Raw genomic sequence first — 23874 nt, forward strand, 5'->3', positions numbered from 1 at the left:
AATAATATTCAGTTAAGAAAAAACCGTGGGAATCGACAGATTTAAAAATGTATGGGGACTTTCAAGAAAGTTTTTTTCCACCAAAACTTTTTCAAAAAAACTTGTTGATTTAATAATATATACCTATTAATATGTTTTACAAAATGATAAATGTTCTAATATTATCAAAGCTATTTTATAATGTTTAAATATATGCGGAAAATTATTGCAACAATAAAAACAGTAAAGACATTTAAATATTATATATAAAGATATATATATATATATATATATATATATATATATATATATATATATATATATATATATATATATATATATATATATATATATATATATATATATATATATATATATATATATATATATATATATATATATATATATATATATATATATATATATATATATATATATATATATATATATATATATATATATATATATATATATATATATATATATATATATATATATATATATATATATATATATATATATATATATATATATATATATATATATATATATATAATAATAATATACTGTATTAATAAATTCGCATACTATATATTACATTTTTTTTATTTATCAAAATTTCAAAAGTCCAGAAAAATACATTTTTAAATATTTGCGAAAAATTATTGCAAAAATAAATAATATATATTATTCTAGATATATTTATATACATACATATGTTACATTTTTATGTATATAAAGATATCTACAATAATAAACTGTATTATTATAACCAATAATTATATATTACATATTTTTTTTATTTAGCAAAATTTCTTGAGAATACTCGAGAAAGTAAAAAATTGAAAATAAAGTTTCTTATATCTCGATGAATGAGAAAGATTGAAAAACCAGAATGCCAAATTATAACATTGACGTCGAAGGACCAGCGAAACACTTGGATTACGGTGTAAATCCTTTATTTAATTTTTCTACATATTTTACAATATATGTGCTCATTCCCACGTCCAAATTGTACAAGTAACAAACATCATAAATCAGATCAATGATCTTCTGCTTAGATAAAACTACTGAGCACTCAATATTATAGCTGAATTATGTTATTTAAAAAAAATACACGAAATAAATATTTTATTACATACAAACTAAAGCTTATTTATTATATTATTTAAATTTGAACTAAAACTATAAAGATGAGTTATCATTATTGTGACAAATTTATGGTTGAATCACACACAGCATTTCGTATTCATTTGACACATTTTTAAGATGGATTTATTTGTAACATTTTAATTTATTGACAACGACTCCAATGAATATATAATTATGCACCAAAATAATCTTAACATCCATCGGGTAACGCAGATTCAACAAGCGATTACGTCTTACTTCAGAAACTAGCAAACAGGTTAATTTTAGAAGGTTCAACACGTATAGCTCTTAAACCGGCCAATAAAACTCGGACTATTTAACTGTAAAACGTTATCGCACTTAACAAGAACACTATATTAAATAAACAAAATCTGGTTTCAATGAAGCTGTTATTTTTAATATATTATTCAAAGCAATTACAAAAAACGGTTAATTAAATTTGAACGTATCAAAAATGGATAAGTACAATACATAGTTATAGCTAATATTTTTTTTAGTTTTTCATGAAAACACCGAAGGTAAACAATTATACAACAGATGCTGGACGTAAAGGCTTTTAATTAAAATTTCTGCACAGGAAACGAGCATCTAGTTAGGGCAAAATTTAATATGTTATCAGAGAGAGCCGTTGTGCACCTTTTTCATCATCTCACTTCATTTGCGCCGGCTGCTGTTGCTTCGAGAGATAATTTTTCATTTTTGTCCAATCGAAAGGCAATCTACAGTGTAATATAGTTGACCGGTCACTATAGAGATACTCTAAAATAAATATAAATAAATACAATACGTATATTTTTTTGATGGAAAAATCCGTTACGAACATTAGCCCTTTTCATGCTCTAGTTTAAAGTTGAATTGAATAAAATCTTTGAGCGATTGAATCAAATCTTATGATTGAATTGTCATATATTTTTTTAGACTGATTAAAAATAAAATTATTTAGGTTATTAAAGAATGCAATGAAAGTAAAACGTTAAAATTGATTTATTTTGAGATCAGACGATAAAGAGTATCCGTGACACGCTTTTAAAAATAAAAGTGATATTAAAATTGAAATATATGTTAAAAATATTAGACCTTGCTGTAATACTAACTTTAAATTATTTAATAATTTATTTGTATACTTTCTTGGAAAATATACAAGAAGATTTTTGACACGCAAAATAAAATTACTTTTATCTTGTTTTTGCGATAATAAAAAATATAATTTTTTTACATGATATTGAAGATATTTAAGCTCATACTCATAAGTAATTTCAGGCATTTTATGGAAAAATATTAGCTATATATTTTAGTACTGATTTTTACTAATACAATACAATATAATAGTAATCTTATCCAGTTCTTCTCTATATGTATAATACATACATATATGCATACTAAATATACTTGTTTTAAATCTTTTTATATACGTTTTATTATGCTCTAAAACATTTAATGCGTACTCATAATTTATATTTTACATATTTCCTTTACAAGATTGTCTTATGTTTTAATCAGATGACCTTTATTCAAGTTTATTACCAAGAATATACAAAATACGTTTTAATTAAAAAAATATAGTTGAAAAAGAATGCGTATCTCCATTATGTAGACATATTTAAATGTTTATGATTTATATTACGTATACTAAAAAAATACAAGTAGTATGATATACTCGACGACTTAAATTACATCCACTTATGGTAATGTCGGTATCTCCATTAACAATATTTACACTAAAAAACGTTGAATACATAATATTATAAACTTATGCAAGAAATAAGTGATTTGCCATATTTTAATTCACAATACCAGTTTCAAGAGTCAAAGAATAAAATAATTTCTTAACATATTACCATATAGCGGTAATTCATGTAGAAGTGTTAAATAATGAATGAAAATATGTTTGTATAATACAAAAAATAATATTTGTTTTCTTATGGAATCTAAAACTGTTTTGTCGCATTACTTTTGAACTATTCACCTTTTCGAAAAATTGTTCAAAAAAATATGAATGAAATAGCAACTATAATTAAATTAAATTATCACAATATCAATGTGTTATAAATCATTTTTGGTAATAAACTTTATTAAGACTATTGAGATTAAAGATACGCAAAGACCGATTAATGAATAAAATTAAAAGCAAATAGGTATTCAGAAGATTGTAAAATATAAAACAAGTACATAAAATAACAGAATATATAATATTTTATTTTAGAATACATCAAAGACTAAATTTTGATCGCATTCGCTCAATGATTTGGAATCGGACTAGCAACCGTTTGCGTGACCGCATTGAGCAAGCAAAGATTTGGCAACACTGCACTTATCTTTTTGCATTCCACTTTCTATCGGTATTATCAATGTAATGCTAATATTTTGTGTAAAGGTACAAAAAAATCGTTGTTACTGGCTTATTTAATGATACAAATCACTTGACACTTAAGATCGTCACGACCATCAGCATAATAGAAAATAAATTTTTCGTAAGATATGATTTTTTAAGCATGTTTAGCGTATTTGTCTCAATTTTTTTCGGAATAAATGCCGTTTTTTGAAGTTCACTTTGATTTTGCAAGCACAAAGTATGTAAAGAAAATATATTTAAATTTTTTAAATGAGATACTTTGCGAAAATTTGATATCAAAATGTTTAAAATACGTGTCTCTACTAATTGCATTTTAGATTCTTACGCTTTTAACGCGTATGCGAGACAAGTGCATTTTCACGGTCAATGCGTATTTATGACAAGCTTTTTCTACATTAGTTATTTTTTCAATGTTTTTTTTTCTCGCGGTCAGTGGTCCTGACTAATCAAAAAAATCATAAATTGATGCAATTAAATTGTACAAAATACAACAAAACCTCAAAAAACCAACAAAAAAGTCATAATGACTAAAGAGTCATTTTTATTTACATGTATTTAAACGCATCGCCAGAAAATATTTTTGGCAAAACTGTAATAGGAATATGACACTAAAATTGTATCTGCGGTGCAATTAACCATTTTAAAACAAGGGTTTAAGACTCATAGGTGTTTTTTCAATTTCTATCGTGTCTGGAAAATCAAAATTAGTGATTTTTATATAATTATAATACTGATCGATCATAACAAAATAGTTTTTCTTATGCCTGTACTACAGTCTCTGGTAATTGGCCAAGGTTGGCCAAAGACGAAGAATATAGTGGGTTACTTTGGTTGAATTCGGTTCTGCCCGCTCTAAAATTTCTCGGAAGTTGTCCGAGGTTACCGAGAACGGGAGGTAAAGTGGTGGTAATTCAGTTGACTTGGCCAGCTTCGAGCACTTCCGAACATTGTCGGCAAACGGACCGAAGTCGGAGCTGCTCTTTCGAGCGCGAGCGGTGAGATACTTCCCCTTTCGCTCTCTTGCGTTTTAAGTGACGAGAGTGAGAGATAATGATATGGTGTTTTGCAAACTGAGATAAAACGAGTAACTCGGTTCAATTTCAGTTTGCGCGTAGGCGTCCTATGGTTAACACGCATGTCGAGCGCTTCATCGTGGTCACGTAGTCAAGTTATAATACCACATGCTTATCGGGGACTTCAACAGACTCTTTCTGACATCTTTTAATATTTTTGAGCACCAAAAGGGATTAATTATATTTTTGATAGTATATACAATATTTCTAACAGATATCAATACTATATTTTTTTCATATGAAATTAAATAATTAGTGGTACTTGATTTTGTTAAAAAAATATCCTTATATATTTAAAATCGATGGCGACAAATTATAGGATAGTCACACATGTGGTGTTCGTATTCTGAAGTATCATTTTTATGCCTTATGGCATTTTGCAAAAGCCGACAAAGATTTTGCGTAAATTGAATATTTACGACCGAAAAGTTTTCACTGATATTGTATTGGTGAGTGTCCACACAAACTTTAATAATTATCAGTAGCGTAATTTTAATAATATGACAATTTAAAAATTGCGATTAATTGGCACATTTTTCGATCGCGCGCAAATTTGCCGGCTGTACGTGACAGAAGCCGCCGTCCGGACGGCATATAAACCCAATTTTATAATATTTCTTTTAATGGTAGTTATATTGATATATTTATTTTATAAAGACAGGTTATTAAAAACATACTAAAAGGCAATAATAGGTTTTAGTTGATTAACGACGCTATGCTATCTATGTGCTTGGCTTAAAAAATCAATATAGTACATACATGTTATAACCACATTTCCAAATTATATTCTGAATTTATTTGATTAAGATATTATTATCTAGATACAATCCACCTGTATATCATGTTTGTAGGTACTATCATAAAACGAGCAGGAAGACACGGTTAAGCCAGGGTCGGAAAGTCGAGTGCGCGAAACTTGTATCTCTTCCGCATGTGCCCCGATAGCCAATCTCTAAAACGAGATTAATATAAATCACATTCTTGCGTGATTGCAGTTATATAGTTTAGGCCACTTATTAGAATGCACCTGCCCAGACGCGGCCGTCCGGATTCCTACTGTAAATAAGGATGATTTATTTGAAGCTACGGTTAAGTTTAACTGGATAATGCGACATTAACATAACCGAGGTAGGCAATAAATCCGACCGATTCAAATAGAGATTAACAATCGCATGATTTTTTCAGTAATGAATCAGCAATAGAAAATGGCAATAACCTTCCATAACTCTAGAATTTAATAATTTATTTTTGTATTTATTCTTAAATCATAGTAATTTGTTTCTAGATAATGTAAGATGAAGTATAGATCATATGTAAAAATTCCATTGCAACATGACATGCGTTGATTTGAATTATTGTTGTCTAGATATAATCTATACTTAACATTGATTTAAGTTAAAAATGTTAGACGCATAGTCCTAAAGTGAAATTAGGCATTCTATACGCGAGACTCGCTCTTGACCGCTGGAGCGTGTTTGCTCACTCATGGCGTCTCATGTGATCAAGTGAATTTATCTGTCCTAGTACATCAAGTAATTTAAAGAACTTTGTAGAACTGTAAGTCATACAACAAATTATGAAAATAAAATTATTTTGTATACTTATTAAATTCACATTACAATAAATATATATATATTTAACTGCAGTGTTTTTGTTTTAAATAATAATCATTACTTACAAGTAATCATTATGTGAGTACTTGTAATTATGCCTTCGTGTGAATGCCAACATAAAACTTTTAAAAAAAGTTTTAAAATAACAACTTAATACATAAAATATGTATATATTTTTTAATACTTTAATGCGTTCTTAAAAGCAAGCTCTCGTCAATCCCTTAAGGCCTAACTTTACAGACTATGTTTTTGTAATAATCAAAATATCGATTTTTATTAAAGAAAAAATTTACTATAATTTATATAATATAAATTTATATTATATTTTAACAATTTATATATATAGAAAAAACTAAATTAAAACATGCATTACTTTATTAAGTTCAAATAAGTCGATAAAGTTTATTGTGCCAACATACTCATCGGGTTTTACCATGAAGCGGCTTTCATCAATAGTAAAATTTTATGTTTTAATAATCGGTTTCAATGCATACCAACTAGATAATAAAAAGCATATATTATTATTAGAAAATATTCAATTTTAAAACTAATATAAAGGCTATAAGATATTTTATAACAAAACCTACTGTTATATATTATATTATTTGTTCGTGAGATCATACGAGTTTTGATCCAGCATACTTATTTTTAGATGCGATTACCATTTTTCGTGATGCTGTAACTACTAATTAGCATAATTATATAAATAGGGGAATCTATTTTGTTCGTCAGCATTCCGAAAAATAATTTCAAACCATACGGTCAGTCATCTGACCGATAAATACCGATTTTCATCTAGTAGCCGCGAATTTATAACACTACATTAAAAACATATAATGCTTCAAATGTTGAATTTATATTAATTTAACTTATAAATCGAATTATTTTATTTTTGTATCAAAAATATTGTAGTACATTGTGTCATATTTATTTTAATTAAAAATAATTTCAGGTCAAGTTTTTATGAATAATTAATATACAAGAGAATATTCCATTAAAATCTGATGCCAGATAGCAAATATATTCTGAATAATTAATACCGTGCTTTGGTCAGTCTCGGAACACAGACTTCCATCACTTCGCATATATTCCACGGTCTGGTGATATAATCGATTCGTCTGATCCTCTGAAAACTATTTTGAAGTTTACTGCCATTGTGTGTCGAATGTTTAACGAGTCGCCGTTAACTTTAAAGCCGAGTCGGGTTATAAATAAAATACCCGGCGCTTCGTGTACACACAGTGAGATAATCAGGCGAAAATCTTAGAACATGTTTTTGCCATTGTCTTCCATGTGACTTGGAAGGATAGACTTCAGTTATTGGGATAGATAGATTTCAGTTATCCTACGACTTGTCACGATTCAGATGAAATTGGCACAATAGAATTCCAGATTCTTGAATATTTTTGATATGGTCGATTATATATATTTATATATTTCAACAAATAATATAAACAAAGATACATTACAGTAAAGAAAAATACCAAACATTCTTGATTTCAACATTTTTTATTCTTCTTCATTTCATTACATTTTTTATCTTTTCGCACGGCACACAATTCAGTATCAATTTTCACCTGCCATTCCAAAACACAATGACATTCTGCCAAAGCTCTCTGCGATTTGCAACGCTCTGTAGATCTCAATCTCTCTACATTATTTCCCTCGGCAACAACAACTCAAAAGAATTGCTTTTTTGCAAATTTAGTCGCATGTAAGATAATCTCCTCTATAATCTTAGCGTTTACACCGCAATTAAATTTCATAGCATACACACTGTACTTGATTATTATTTTGTAATTTATTATAATTATGTTACGCAGAAACCATTACTAATATGTATTATATAAATATATTAGGAATAACAAAGCATTTTTTTACGAATGGTTTAAAATAACAATTAAACAATAAGTAATAAACATGATTTTATTCATGGTTTTGCTGCAACTAAATTTTTATTAATGCGATTTTTCACATTGCCTATTCTTATCATATAGTTTCAAAAGACATAAAGATTGATTTTATACCATACACATTTAAAAAAAAACACAATTTGGGTAAAGAAAGGAAACAGACTATTGATTCTTTCACTAGTAAACCACCATTACAGTTTTAAATATTATTTTTTATTAAAACAGCTGCTAAAAAATCAAGTGGTAATTCACGACTGAACTTTGTTTAATTTATGAAAATATCATATTTTTCAACTATTTTATAAAATCACTATAATTCTAGTCAGTAAATTATCAATTAATAAGAATTAATCAGTTTTCGCTTTAAGCGAAAATTTACGTGTCGGGACCACCCATTGAGCACAAATACTGTTAAAAGCATGAAAAACTTACTATAAAAAATACAATAGGTATTTGTGACTTCCTAAAAACAAGTTTATTATTCCCGTCGGTGTTATGCCAGTATACACCGATTCAATGAACAGAATACACTGCTTAAATGAACTAAAAATTACAGTCAGTATCTATGCAAATACATAGAGACGTGTATAAATTTTGTGGTTAGTGGAAACCTAACTTATAAGTACCCCTTGCTATCAATACAAAATCTCTAGCTGTTAATAAAATAGTTTTTAATCAAGCAATATATATAATAGCAGAGTAGCAACAACATAGTCTGTTTCCGCCCTTAAATATCGCATTAGCCGAATCATGGAGAGTAGGATAGATCAAAGCACCTTCCCTATTTACTAAAATAGTATCGATATAGTTTCGGGGTTTGAGGGGTGTGACGTGTGACTGCAGCTTAAAAGTCTTTGCTGGCGTGTCGAGTTGTATTATTGCGGGCTGTGATGACTATGATACAGCTAGGACTTATGGATGATCCACTAATGTATTTAGTGTCAATGCAGTTTTTTGTATTGTCTTTGCATCTGTGGCATTTCTGTATGTTCTACCTTCTGCATCTCTCTCTCTATGTAACCAAGTGTTACATATTTTATAATGCTGATCCCAAACAGCTCTAGCAAATTGCAGATTTAATTGCGAGATAATTGCATCACTTCTTGGACACGCCTTAGATGGCCATTCTGGCGATCGGTAATCAAGAGTTGAAGAACAATAGTAATGTGCGTTCTCTCCACACAAAAAGTAGTTTTTTTGATGGTACTTATGGGAATAAAAATAACGTAAAATTCGTGCAATATTGTATATTATTAAAGTAGTTGTTTGATCATGAATTGTTGCGTGAAATACTGTGTGTAGTCTTTCTTTCAAGACGATTTGATTTATCTTTCAGTTTAATAAAGTAATTGGAAAAAACTCTAAAAACAACAAAAATATGCGTGTGGCTGAAACACATGCAGTAGAAAACTCACGACATTTCATTTAGAATACTTCTCCGTCCTTTTAACGGCAACAAGTATGTATACTACTTTACTTCTATCACATGAAAGCTTAATCTAGCTAAGACAGAGCTACGCCAAGATTTATCAAAGTAAATTCGGTGAATTGCGAGAGAAAAAAGTGCGTCAATAAGTTGATGGCATTTGAATACATATACAAAATTTTGAATGAAGCATATTAGCGGCTTTTAACGATGGTTTTATAAATGACGCATATTTGCGTCACCAGCTGTTAATGCCTCGATTACTCGTATTTAGGCAATCTAACTGTAAAGTGTTAAAGATAATGTGTGCTACCGCATTTTAATAAAACTGATATTTTGTTTAATGAAAATATATTGATATTATGTTTTTAACTGATATTTTAGAAGGAGAGTTAATTCTTACTTTTCCTAAAAAGTAATTGTTAAAAAAAAAATACTATTTTTTTACAATTTTGATTAAAAACAGCCAATAAATGCTCATGCATATAATATGAATATAGTATATTGTTAATATTTTATTATTATCAATACATATGATTGATTTTTTAAATTAAATAGTAGATATGAATTTTTGCTCCATTTTTACTGCTTTTCTATAATGTGTCGCATATAGAATTTTATTATTAAGGCGAGCCTTGGATTTTTTTTATTCACTTATAGGAGAAAATAAATAGTGACACAAAAATATTGTTTTAGAGGCTATTCCTAAAAATCGGAGACGAATCGTAAACTTAGTTAGGTATAACACATTATTCATTAATGTAAAAATTGCTCAAATTTACTTTGCAAGGTTTAAATATTTTGAAATTAAACTAACTCCATTTCCAAACCTTCTATCTTGATTCAATTAAATATTATTTAGAGACACTGATTTAATATCAAGTGCTATAATTGCCAATCACTAAAGGGCTTAACTAAATTAAATTTATACTATTTAAATTATTTTAACTTTAGCGTATCATAGGTACATTAAAACAGTTATTAAATTACGTAACATATTTATAAAAATATAATTTAAATATATTATATTATATAATAAGAAGTAAATATATTATACATTAAAATCGTAAACATATATGATACAATTTAGTACTTACTTGGAATATAAAGTGTTTCGTATATAACATAATATAAATATTTATACTTTTACTGTCACGACTGTCAAGACAGTCACAATTGCACTTCTCAACATTTTAACACATCTAAATCTACATTATATAAGCTACTTTTCATACTCGAGTTTGCATGGGTTTTATTGCCAGTTATATCGCGTATTTTAACACTCGGTCATGTTACATGTTAAATTATTTTTATCTGCCAGAATATATTAGTCTATTAGGTGTGAATTTTCTTAAGCATGAAAGTCGATATATCTGACATTTCACTATACCAGTTTTTAGTTTTACTTAATTGTAAAAGTACCTTAAGAATTATTTGTATTAAGATAAGTTTTTTTAAACCATAATAAAGTAAATTGTAATATTTTTTAATAAGCAATTTGGAGCAGACAGCTCAAAATTTCAGCGATGTATTTGGAAATAATGTAGCTAATGAGCACACAGTACGACACTGGTTTAAGAAGTTTGGTTTTTGCGATTTTAATTTTAAAAATGAGCTACGTGGGCAGCTGAAAGCTGTGATAGAAGCAGATTCATCTGAACTAGCAAGAAGGTTTGCTGTTACATGTTTTAAAAATATTGAACCATTTAAAACTAATCGGCAAGAAAACAATCTAGATATATGGGTGCCGCATAAATTATTCGAGAAAATTGCATTTATTTCTGTCACAGCATAAGAGCGAACCATTTTAATACCTATAATGAAAAATGGATTCTTTATTTATTACACAGTATGAAATATAATAAGCACCAAAAAAAGCTATAGTGTCTGTGTAATGATCTAGCACTGGTAGTATCCACTACAGTTTTATCAAACCTGGTCAATCGTTACAGTTGAAATTCTGTTGCCGTAAAATATTTAAAAAAAGTGTTAGCTTGTCATTGGGGCACATAAATGATGTTAAATAATACAATTGCGCTTGCCAATTGCGAAAATGTTGTTAATAACATTTAAATAAAGTTGTATTTATTAAGCATCGATCTGCATCGAGCGCTAAGCTATTATTTATATGGCGGTACTTGAGAGATCAGTCAACCTGCCGACGTTTATGACTTAGTAACGTAATAAATATCCCGATTAGGCAAACATTTTTTTTTCAAAAAGTATAAATATTTTATGGCTTTTTCGTTGATGAATATAAATAAAAGTGGTCAAATAATTATTTAAAACATGTAGATAACTAATGCAATATTTTCAGACGAGTAAGTCTTAAAAAGTTTCAACGAACAAACCAATTAAAATGTATGACACCTAATTTTTAAAATAAAAAAAATAATCATAAAAGTAACCGTCATTAAAATGTATAACGCATTTCATAGAAAAAAATATTTTGAGAACGCTACAGACAATTGCTTCACAGAAATATCGATACTTTGTAGAACTATGTCCCGTCTACCAAGCTCCAAAAAGGTCTGAATTGTGTAGTCCGTAAGGCCTAATACCGTAGAAGCCATGAATTAGGATCAGTAGATTACAATTTTTAATTAAGAAATACTTTATTATAAAAAACTAGCTCCAGCTGCAAGGTGACATCTTTTGCTTTTAAATTATAATAAATAATTAATTAGTTCCCAGACTTTCAATCTGATTAATTTTAGCTTTGTAAATATTTTGAAGGTCTGATTGGTACCGTATTACTCCGTTGTAACCTATTATGCTTACGCCGACCAGGCTAAAATGAAAGATAACACACAAAATCCAACCCTGATCCAGAAAATTCCATATTTAGAACTAAATATTTGACTAGAGACGGACCATCCCTGAGCTAAACTCATATTTATCCATTCACTTGAGACGACCAGTTCATTCCTGTCTTTATCAAAAATATATCTACATAATTCAAGTCACCAAAATGATTTAAGAAAGTCCCCTTGGTTCTGATCAAGTAAAAATAATTAAATGCAGTATTGTTAAAAATAAATATGTACAAAAAATAAATTGAGAGAGCTTATTAAATTTAATTACTTTTCGAGGCTTTCTGAGAAATCTGGATAGTGACATAGCTAGTAATATTATTGTGTAACACAATACCTCAACACGGAAACAATCACACAGATTGATTGATTCAAGACCGCAATTGCTGTTGAATAAGAAAAAAACACTTCTTTCCGAGGGCAATCGAACATCATGAAGATGACAAAACCACCGCCGTCTATGTAAGAATGTCAGTCGTGAGAGCGCATCTTGGGTGGCACTACCAGAGAGAGACGGATCGAAACACGACAATTTGACTTTTACATGTAATTTGTGTTATTATATGGCATCGGATATCTGATGATGACGCTCAGCGGGTCAGTGGTGCCAAACATTTGTGGTTAGCGGCGACCCCCTGCCGTTAATCGACCCCCTTTGTCATATGAAGTAATTTAGGCGGAATTTATATCTGGTCGTTTGGTGGAATGGACGATGAATTTGTTATGGGTGTGAATGTGGGTTGAATGTTGAGAAACATAATTGGGGCAATTATGACTTAAACATAAAATACATACTCGTATATTCATAAGCAAACATATGTACATGTATATGTATATATGAGGGATGTTTCGAAAGATAATGATAGGAAAAAATATTATTTATTTGGTGGACAATATTTTTGTTTCTGCTAGGGTGCATGCGACATGCTAGCTTATTACAATAGTTCTCTGTCGCAACAACGTTATGCCTGCACTACACTCTCTGGAAGTTCGCCAAGGTTGGCCAAGGACGGAGAATATAGTGGGTTACTTCGGTCGAGTTCGGTTCTGCCCGCTTTAAAATCTCTCGGAAGTTGTCCAAGGTTACCGAGAACGGAAGGTAAAGTGGGGGTAATTCAGTCGACTTAGCCAGCTTCGAGCACTTCCGAACATTGTCGGCAAAAGGGCCGAAGTCGGAGATGCTCTTTCGAGCGCGAGCGGTGAGATTTTCGCTCTCTCGCGTATTAAGTGACAAGAGTGAGAGAGATAATGATATGGTTTTTCGCAAACTGAGATAGAACGAGTAACTCGGTTCGGTATGCGCGTAGGCGTCCTATGGTTAGCACGCATGTCGAGTGCTGCATCGTAGTCATGTGGTCAAGTTATAATATCACATGCTTATAGGGGACTTCAACAGACTATTACTGACAACTTTAAATATTTTAGGGCACCAAAAGGGTTTAATTATATTTTTGATAGTATATTCTTTTAACAGATATCGTTATTATATTTTTATTCATATAAAATTAAATAATTAAAAAATAATTAGTGGTACTTGATTTTGTTAAAAAAATCGTTTCCAATATCCTTATGTATTTTCCTAGATCGGTTTATATAAATGTCACACCATAACGAATTCTTATTTAGAATTGATGGCGACAAATTCTAGGATAGTCACAGATGTGGTGTTCGTATTCTGAAGTATAATTTTTATGCCTTATGGCATTTTTCAAAAGCCGACAAAGATTTTGTGTAAATTGAATATTCACGACCGAAAAGTTTTCACTGATATTGTATTGGTGAGTGCCCACACAAACTTAATAAAATGATAATTTAAAAATTGCGATTATTTGGTACATTTTTCGATCGCGCGCAAATATACCAGCTGTACGTGATAGAAGCCGCCGTCCGGACGTCATTCCCGCTTACTCGAACTCGTAGCTCTAAACCGACTTCAGTTGTAACTTCGGTTCGGACAACTTTCAGAGAGTGTAGTGCAGGCATTAGACTTGCTTAAAACGACCGTATTCTCATCCCAAGGGCGAGGTTCGTTAAGCTTCATTATATAATTAATGTATAAAGACACAGGGCAAATGTGGCAAAATGTGGCTGTCTCGAACCAGCGTTGTAAAATATGTGACACATGGTCACAGAGAGGAGAGACGTCACAGATTTACAATTTTTTTTTGTAAATCTGTGACGTCTTTACAGCAGTAGAGATAAGAAGAGACGATCAAGGAGACTAAATTGATACGATTGATATCAGCAGACCATTTAGAAAGCAACACGACTACCGCCAAAATCACAACCGACAATAATACAACTCGGCATGCAAGCGAAAGTTCTTAGACCGGCCATGACCGGCCTTTTCAACTTCACCACATACACGTTCCTCTATATATGCGGTAATTTTTATATACATTAAATAAACTTTTACTAGCTTTTTGGCATTTATTAGGCTGCAAACTCACCCCGAAAATACTATTTAAATATTAAAATTTTATTTAATCTGTGTCTCATTGCCAACCTGCGACTATCTGTTCACCGAACAACGAATAATCATTGCTTTATGTATATTTTAGCTTCCAATTAAATAGTGCATGAACCCATAAGATAAAGTATATTGATTCCATATAAATTAGGCAAAGACAGCAAATCGGTGCGTATCATCATATCTTAAGAGCTTATGGATCTTTAAGCATATCGTTTTCTATATCATTTGTTAACCGGAGATGAGAAATAGATGTTGTACGACAACAATCATGGTAAAAGACAGTGGTTATCTAAATGTCAAGTAGCAAAACTCAATGTAAAAAAAATATTTTTTGTGTATGGTGGGATTGGAAAGAGATTTTGTAATACGAAACTCTTAAACCCTCAGCACAAGGAAGTATAAAAAAATAAGCCTGGGCTTATCAACAGAATAGTTCTATAGCACGACAATACGCGTCCCCATGTAGTGAAATTTGTTTTCGATAAAATCGAATAACTTGGCTGAAATGTTTTATCTCACCCAACTTATTTTCCAGATTTTACCATTTATTTTAATCGATGCAACACTTCCTAAATGAAAAATAAATTCACAATGCAGATGATGTGAAAAATGGGCTATCGAAATATTTTGCATCAAAGCCTCCAACATTTTATGCTAATCGAATTTAAAAAATGACATAGATGTAGTAAAGGGGTATATCTTAAAAAAATATATTTCGAATGATTTTTTTTACTTTATTAATAAAACGAAAATCGTTTTGGGATTACTAAATTTAAATGTTTATATATATTATTAAATGTATGAACAATAAAAAATGTACAATCATAAATATAATTGCATTATTTTTTCTATAATAGACACATTTTATTATTATACCTGATAATATAATATTACAATGCTAATTTGGAAATATCAATCCATATGGCAGATGTAATTTTGCCACTCGGCATCGACCGCAACAGTCGCAATATTATTCCAGCACCAGAATTACATCACCTTAATACTTTTTTATTATTGTTATTAAAATTCTCGTACATACCCAAACGATAATAAAGAGAAATAAGCAGCTGCATATGTATTCAAAGCGAGACCGCAATGAGGATGATTCTTCTGGCGATATCATTATATCTTGAATCATTTGCTACGTAAAATATTAAATTGCACAGTGCGAATATTGCGTCACATTCACAAATGAGAATTTACATATAATATCAGTTAGAAAAAATATCATACCATTTATGAAACATAATTATTTATTTATTTATGAATATTGATTTTTTTTCTACGTGTATCGTCTATAAGTGCATGGAAATTATTGCCTGCAATTTATTAAAGCACTGGCAAATCGTGCTTTATTATAGGCCGTTACACGGAGTATTAGATAACACTTTGATTCTTCTTGTGCCACTTATGGGACGTGAAGTACGCTTGAATACTTTAATAAGACATTAGCTAAATCGCTACAAAGCCGTCCCGAGAGGCTATCATGATTCCTGGTACTTGAACTATTGTTCTAAATATGCGAAAGCAAAGTGAACAACTAAGGTTGCAAATTAAATTAATATTAAAAAATAATATACCATCTTAAAAACCCATGCATTATGTGAAAGTAATACAATGATAATTATTTTTAATATGAAATAAAAATTCACTATCAAAGTATGATAAATTTACTATCAAATATGAAATAAAAATTTACTATCAAAATACAATTAAAATTAGATATTTCATAAAATAAAATAATTATATGTTAAAATTAGTGTAAAAGTTAAACGAACTTATATTTAATTATTACAAAACACGTAGAAGAAGTTTAACTTAGTTTTCAATATACGAAAGACGCTTAAACACCTGTTTCTTGAAACTACGTTATCATTACTCGGTAGTAAGAAAGTCGTAAAATACTGTAAAAAAAGAAGTTTATGTCTTAATTAAAATATATTTTACTACCTTTGCAATACTATTCTAGAATAGTGAATCCCAATAAACAATAAACTGAAAAAACAACTTCCAGTGCCATCAAACTATAAGATCTACATAAATAAATAAAGATATAAAATTATATTTATAATTAAATGTTGAAGAAATAATATTATTTATAATAATAGTTAGTTAAGCAACAGTTTATATCTGGGGGAAAATGCTATGTTTTATCAGCCCTATACTATTTTTTTTATATTTTTGTTAATTGTTGTTAAAAAATAATGTATACAGAAAATAACTTAACAATAATTCTTCAAGTTGTATTCTAAAGTATATATTTTCTATGCTACTAATAATATTTAATAATGTATAGTTCGAAAAACTGTTTTGTTTCATTGACCTTGTTTGAGCGGTCGGGAGCAGGGCTCGCGGGAAATAGTGAGTGTGAAGCTTATATTAGTGACAAACATATTTTTTAGGCTTTTGTAATTACGAACGCGTATTTATAGACTTTATACTTAACAAATAATATTTATATTAATTTATACTTCGCAAAGATTATTTATTTATTAGTTTATACTATACAAAAATCAATGAAATCTACAAGCATCTTTAAGTTTTCTTATTTTTTTCTCACTGTAAGACTTATTTAAAAAATATAATTAAATAAATATATGTATATACATATGTAAATGTATGTTTATTTTGTACAAATAATTAACTACAAAAATATTAATACTTTGATTTGCCATATTTAGTTGTTTTTGTTTTAAAGATCTTTATATCGATAGCTTTGTCTAATTTATTTATTGTAAAATACTGAACTTACTCTATCGCTGTTTTTAATAAAATTCCTTACTAACCTCAATAAGCCAAAAAATTTACCGTCATTACAATAATTCTATCTAGTAGCCTATAATGTAATATAATAAATAATATAACAATTATCCAAAAGTTTAAAAGCAAATATAAATATTATGGTTCTATATATTGTATCACATGCTATATTACACATGCTCATTACACCTGAACTTAAATTTTAAAAATACGACATTTATATTGGGATTTCTTAATATTTTTATAAGAAAGTCGCTTTAAATGAAAATAAAAACATTCTCGCTATTTAATATGTCAATTAAAATCATTGCCGTTACAAACTATTACAGTTTTGGTTGATTTAAATTTCTCTGCAGTATAATAGAGTTAGTTTGTATTGTAATTATCCACTTGGATTCAGAGAATTTAAGTACTCAAATGGTTAGCTAGTAGTTTCTTATATGTCCATTGTCTTGTCAATTGAGTAAACTAAAGGTGCTGAGATATTTAATTTACTTTTATTATACATTGATTAATACAAATGTGAATCGTTTTTAAAACAATTTAATTGGATGGTATGTATATAAAAGTTAAATTTATATAAAAATAAAAAAATGTAAAAGGTATTAGTATATACTATAAGAGTTATAAATATCTGGTGTTTTCTTAATAAATTTATTAAAAGACTAGCGAGTGTGCGAATACCGGACCCTCAACTTTTTAGGTTTTAAATATTATTTTTGCTTCATTCTGATTTTTATGAATCTATTTTTAAATTTAATGGTTGAAATTAGATTCAATCTATAAAAACAAAATGATTCAATCTATAAAAACTACTTAACATTTTATTTCATTTGAAAATAGGTTTACAACTTAGCTAAAAATTTCGAGAAGAAAACATTTTATATTATTTAAAGTTAGATTGAACTTGGGTATTTAATGATTAAACTAAATATTGCATATCATTTAAGATTAAGATTAAAACTTAGCTAGATAACAATCAAACTAAATGTTGTACAGTGAAATCTCAGTATAACGAAGCTGGAACCGAAGAAAAAAATTCGGTATACTGAAAACTCGTTACATTGATTGTAAGGAAGATGATATATTTTTATTTTTATTTCCATATACAACTATATAAAAATAACCTCTTATAAGATTAACAGATTTTTATCAATTTTTTTTCAACACAATAAAAATTCTTAAAAAAATGTCTTAAAAATAAATTTTGAGGGTAGGCGAAACACCTTGAATGTTGCTTGTGAACACACCTGGCACACAACAAGTCAAGGTCAAACTGAATTCAGCGAAATATTGTGTCAAGTTGTAACGTCATTATTAAATTCGGAACAAAATATTTCGTTGTACTAAGATCGGTCTTCGTTACAATTAAAGTTCTGGGACAAATTAAAAATTCGTTATACTGGAAATTTCGTTATTTCGGTATTCGTTACAAAGAGATTTCATTGTATTACGATTCAAAATTGGTTTGCAACTTAACTAAATATTAATAAAACAAAAAAATAGCAAAATGTTTTCAACATAAAAAATAATATTGAAACGTAACATTTTGTATAATTTAAAAGAAGGTTTGTGGTTTAAATAAATAATTATAATAAATAGCATCTATTACATCTGCTCGGAAATATGACTTATAATAAAAAATGTTTTGTTACACCTTACTGACGTTACAACACAATCAATGATCTATAGTTTGTTCAATGTGAGCAATTATAAGTCATTGATTGTGTTTGAGTGTGTTTTATGTGTTTGAGGTCCCTTTTTTTCAAATAATGTTTTTTGCTTAAATAACCATATCAATATAAAAAAATTGTATTCTATATTACTATGTGAAATAAATAACATTTAACACAATTTCATCATACTTTTATCATAAGTTACTTTATATTTAAAAAAATGTGTTATATGTGTAAATATAAAAGCCAGTTTTTAATTACATTTACTAATTAGAAAAAAACAAACTGAAAATATCGATCTCCTAATCTGTTGTTTTAGACCAAAAACGTACAGTGAGTACAATATTTGCTTTAAAAATATCAATAATTTTAGGAACATTGTCTATTTTTATTAAAAAATATTTTAATTTACATTCTTTTAAATTTTTTTCTGCACAGCGTTATATACTTTAATAATTAATAAGTGTAAAAAGTTTTCACTGTATTTAAAATGTCTAATAAACTAATCATATTTAAAATCTATGATAATCTAAAAATATTTGATATTCAAAAGAAAAATATATATTTTAAGGTTGAAAAAAATATTTTTAATAAATCCTAAAATCTTATAATTTAAAAAATATTTAATTTAAATAAAATAAAAATAAAAATTTTCTAAAAAATATAAATTTAAATTGGGAAAATTTAAATTAACTTTTTTTTTGTATGGAGAAGTTAATACAAATCTACATTATTTATATTATATTTAAAATCTCTTTTGAACTAAATATATTTTTCTAAAGTTATAAAAATATTTTTTTTAGAACTTGATGATTTTTTTACATATTTTGATATGTGTTTTACAACTTGAATCTATAAAATCAATTGCGTCGTTCGTTCTCCAGCGCGCTTAAAACTGGGACTTCCCCAAACTTTTTTTGATGTTTGCTTACATATGACAACTCTTGCCATCTGTCAAGCGCACGCCACGTGTAGGTTAGTGCAATTAAATAAACAGTGAAATATGTTATAATCACAGCATTTTTCATACAGTGTTAATTGAAGATGATTCAAAATATGAGTGTGCCAGTAAGTGTTTGGTTGTATGAATAATATATCACGGTTATTCTAACAAAATTACTATTTGACTTTCTAGGATCAAATATTCAAAGACACAGCAGTGATTTGGCAATTAAAGATATACATACCAAAGTTAATAAAACATATTACAATGGTAGTAATAATGAAAAATCTCATATTAGTGTAAACACTATATAGTATCGTTTACAGCTAATTCTCCGAAGCAATAAAAGATCTAATAACATTTACGTATGGCAAACAATTAAAATATGACGTAAAACTTATCAGTTTAAGAAGTTATGCCAATCTACGTGTTTAATCCTCTACGGTAATTTCCTTTAATTTTGTTCTTCAGTTGTCGTTTAAATTTAATTAATGGATTATATTAGTAGTAATAACGTGTTCAATGTTTAACTCTTGATAAATGCTTTTAATTATTTTTCAGAAACAATGATAGAACAATTTGATGACCTATATGACAACAACGTAGAATGGGTCCACATAAACAAAAAGTTGAAGTCACTGTCAGCAAGTATTATCTTTTTATAAAGAACATACTACATAAGTTTGATGTAACTGAATATCCTGAATTTGGCTGTTCCAAAAGAGAAATTATTGCACAGAAGAAAAATTGAAATAAAACCATGACATAGATACATATTTTGCCATATCGAAATTAAAAATAAGCCACTCTTAGATATTTTGACTATCGATTATTCCAGGTATGCAATCATATATTTATAATCTTTGTAAAATGTTGTCTATTAGATAACATTCAAGAAAATACACATTTATAAGCTGTCCGTTCCCACTGCGACGGCGCAGATTTGATCAACATTAACTTTCAATCCTCATACATACTAAGGATATATTACACGTTAACGTTTAAAACGCACCTGGTTTATATGCAATTCGTCAAATCTAACAAATATGTGCATTAAATCAGAAGCAATGATAATTTTTATGTATTGTAAAAGAAAAAACTCACTTTTTGGCCTCGGAGCCCGTCGACGGGAATTCAAAATTTGAAGATTTCATTACGAAGATTGTTCTATGATTGTTTATCTAGATTAATCAATGTATTCTTATAATCCTTACACACATTATGTATATATTTCATTTTCATAGTTATAACATACCTGGTTAATTTGCAATCCAAATATTTATATTCAGTCAAATCGAACAACACACATGACAAATTAATGAAATTGTCGCGTAGAAAATTTTTGTTACAAATAATAATTATTTAAAACTGTTGTCATGTTGATGTCGACCATCTTGTTTTATATTTGAATGCTTATTTTTCATTGGTCGACAACAAAAGAATTCATTAGCAGAGGTTCGAAAATCATCGTGCCGACTCTATTTTTATTTTTATTAATTATAATTAAATATATTTACTTTGTTTACGTGTGTATAGTTTCATTTGCTTGAAATAAAAACTAGATTTTAAAATTATATAATTAATATATTAGAGTTATAGCCATTAATTGTAAATATAAGTTCTTTCTTTAATTTTTTAAATGACAATACAACTCACTGTACTTTAAAATAAACGAGGCGAAAGAGGACGCCGTTAAGTCTCATTTTGGAAAAAGCTTTATTTGTTAGCCCTCAACATCATAAAGAGCTTAAAAATAAAATATAAAGGTGATGTGCACTAAAATACTTATTAATCTGTGTAGCTCTTCTAAAAATTTTGCCGTGGTATAATAGGGTTTAAATCAAATGTTTTAATTTGACCTAATGCATCAGTTTTATATAAATTTAGTAAAACATAGTACATAGATTAAAATTGGTAATTAATATATAATGTTAATTTCAATAGATCTTCACAGATTAGATTACCCTATTTTTTTTTTAGTCTCACGGATGAAAATTGTGTTGAAATGACGTATATTTTTGTCAGATATATTATTATTTAATAATTAATAAAATATGTTAGTAATTTATATATTTTTGTAAAATATATTTTATGCATTTATTATCAGTTATAATTTCTAGATTATTATTCACAATTATATTAAAAGTGGAATATAGCCGTGAAGATTGCTGACTCCCGTTCTTATTATCCATATATTATTGCATCAATTATTGATAATAAAGTAGAAGCAATAATCTAGCCGACATGTTTTATTATTATGAAAATGGAAACTTCACTTAAATAAAGATTAAAGATTCTTACGGATATAAAAATATGAACGCGGTGGATAATTGCGGCCAGTGATTCGCAACAATTTTAAATCGCCGAGCTTATTACACTTTTCGCCGATTCATCGAAAGCTCGGCGCGAGCTTTCAGCCTCCGAGCGCGATTAATCACGATGCTCATGAATACCTCAAAGGATTTGTATAGTGCACCAGATGAAGATGCAAACTGTAGGTGCATAGTAGTACCTACCTACTAACATACACACATCAGGGTAAATTAACATATTAAGCTCAGGTTTTCCGCAATAATAAATAACTTTATCTTAACTAGTTAGTGGCGGCTCGAAGGGCTTTATCTGACTTCCACAGCGCCAAGATCTGAAGTAGAATCTGCATACAAAGCTGTGCAAACGCTCAGGCCTGTCTTATAGTCGTAGGGATTAGACCTTATGCTAATTAGTCTCGATTCTGGTCGCGGCTGGAATGTTGTCCGAGGAGTATCTCTCTTAAAGAAGTCTTCAAGAGCTAACTGCCGACGGAGCAGGTGCCGCTTGAACCAATCAAGCTTCACGCCAATGAGGCAAGACCTGAAAAAGACATGAGATATATATTTATTTTATAAATATATGTATAGAACTTAATAGTTTAAATTGGAGCTAAAAATTCAGATATATATTGGTAAAAATAATAAATAAACAAATATACAATATAACAAAAAAGTAACATGACCTAATAAAAGTTGTAAGACTATAATTAGTTTTAGAACTTTCATTAAGTTAAGTTTAGGTTTGAACAGCAAATGGACGTTTCGCAACTGTCAAATTGAGCTTCATAGACATTTCAAAGCAGAATAATAGCTCCTATCAGTAAAATTATATTTTCGCTAGTAGAAATATATCTACTGGTGAAAATGCATTTGAATTTTGCTGGTGAAAATATAAATTTATCATAAAATATATATATTCACTGCAACATTTATACATCGGACGTAAATACATAATTATAAGTATGTAAATATACTATATATTAAAAAGCTAAAATCATATAATTGTACTAGTAACTGCCTGATAATTTATATTTTCACCGGTAAGAATATATATTTACTAGTGAAAATGTATTCCGATATAGTTTTACCGAAATGACATATTTTAAAAAATATTTTTGGGATAGATTTGACACTGTTTTTCTAGATTTTCTTATAGGAATAACCACATAAAACTTAATGTAATATTTATTTATTTTTCTGCATTTAATTCAGTTGACAAATTATTGATCCATTTGAATAATAATGATAATTGTGAAAGTATTACCTAAAAAGTGGGTGCTTTTAAAGGCAATGTTCCGCTCCTTTTATTTATTGTATGTATAAAAAGGGCTGAACTGAACTACTTTATATTACATTGATATATATGAAATATTTATTTTTACAATGGT

The 23874-nt window shown here is 28.4% G+C and overlaps 1 protein-coding gene across 1 annotated transcript in view; it reads right to left on the reverse strand.

Annotated features, from left to right (window-relative positions):
- LOC148227976 (major facilitator superfamily domain-containing protein 12-like) overlaps positions 1-23028 on the reverse strand; it is a 46583-nt gene extending 23555 nt beyond the window's left edge. Inside the window, exon 1 of the mRNA XM_088200027.1 lies at positions 22769-23028. The gene's annotated coding sequence lies outside the window, so the exon portion shown is untranslated. The remainder of the gene's footprint in view (positions 1-22768) is intronic.
- Positions 23029-23874: the final 846 nt, after the last annotated feature.

Source organism: Plectrocnemia conspersa, unplaced genomic scaffold (assembly GCF_051122295.1).
Source record: "Plectrocnemia conspersa isolate PC_06_02 unplaced genomic scaffold, ASM5112229v1 ptg000012l, whole genome shotgun sequence".
Lineage (NCBI taxonomy): Eukaryota > Metazoa > Arthropoda > Insecta > Trichoptera > Polycentropodidae > Plectrocnemia > Plectrocnemia conspersa.